The following is a 957-nucleotide window of genomic DNA, read 5'->3' as shown; positions in this document are numbered from 1 at the left end:
CCGAGGAAAGTCGACGTAAACTAATAATCAATCGTAGGACGTAAGTGAGCGCGAGTGGCATGCGGTGTCATGACGAAGAGGCGGGCGGAAAGTGACTAGGAGGTAACAAGGGTCGGAAACGGGTAAGGTGTATACATATTATTAGAGATGCATGTGTGCCAGCTCCGCGCGAATGTGGCAGAGTCGAGTGCGCGGTAGCGAGGCTTTTACGAGTGTACATAAAAATCGATGCATCCGCGAAACACGATCTCCTCGGGCTGGTCTCATTGTGAGCGATCGATCAGGATCGATCTCGGTCGGGACGACGATACTGCCGCGAAAGACGAGGATGCTTCTCACACATACCCACCTATTAACCACTACAGACTAAAGTTTCGTTGTCCTGTTGTAAAAATGAACAGAGAGGAGAATATAAAAGGTATTATATATATTATCCACTCGCGCGAACACGTGCACGCACTACGAATTCCGCATTGTTATGCGACGATATTGTTTTATAAATTGTAATTACAAGAGAGACTGTGCGAGAGAGGGAGGAGGAGGGGGAAATTCAATGCTACAAAATGTGATTTCATACAGCAGCTACAAAATATTCTTCCTTCCCTTCCCCCTCTGTCTCTCTCTTTCTCTCTCTCGTTTCGCTCTTGTTAATAATTGCAATTACAGAAATTACCCTGGCATGGTTAGCCTCGAGCGCTGCGCGCGCGAGATTGCGGCACGAGAATACGTCGAATTTCTCTGTTCTCTTTAAATAAGCGTCGCTTATATTGCGTTCGTGAGTATTCGAGTAGCTATAGTTACATCTCCCTCGTGTTCTTCTCTCGAGGAAACGCGAACGACGCGAAGCGAGAACGTGTTACGTGGTGGATGTCTTCGTAGGTAGAGAAAGCAAGAGAGAGAGAGAGAGAGAGAGAGAGAGAGAGAGAGAGAGAGAGAGAGAGAGAGAGAGAGAGAGAG

This window comes from Odontomachus brunneus, unplaced genomic scaffold (assembly GCF_010583005.1).
Source record: "Odontomachus brunneus isolate Ranch 3 - 2012 unplaced genomic scaffold, Obru_v1 Obru_scaffold_011, whole genome shotgun sequence".
NCBI lineage: Eukaryota > Metazoa > Arthropoda > Insecta > Hymenoptera > Formicidae > Odontomachus > Odontomachus brunneus.
The sequence above is the reverse complement of the archived record's forward strand: the minus strand, read 5'-3'. Positions refer to the sequence as shown.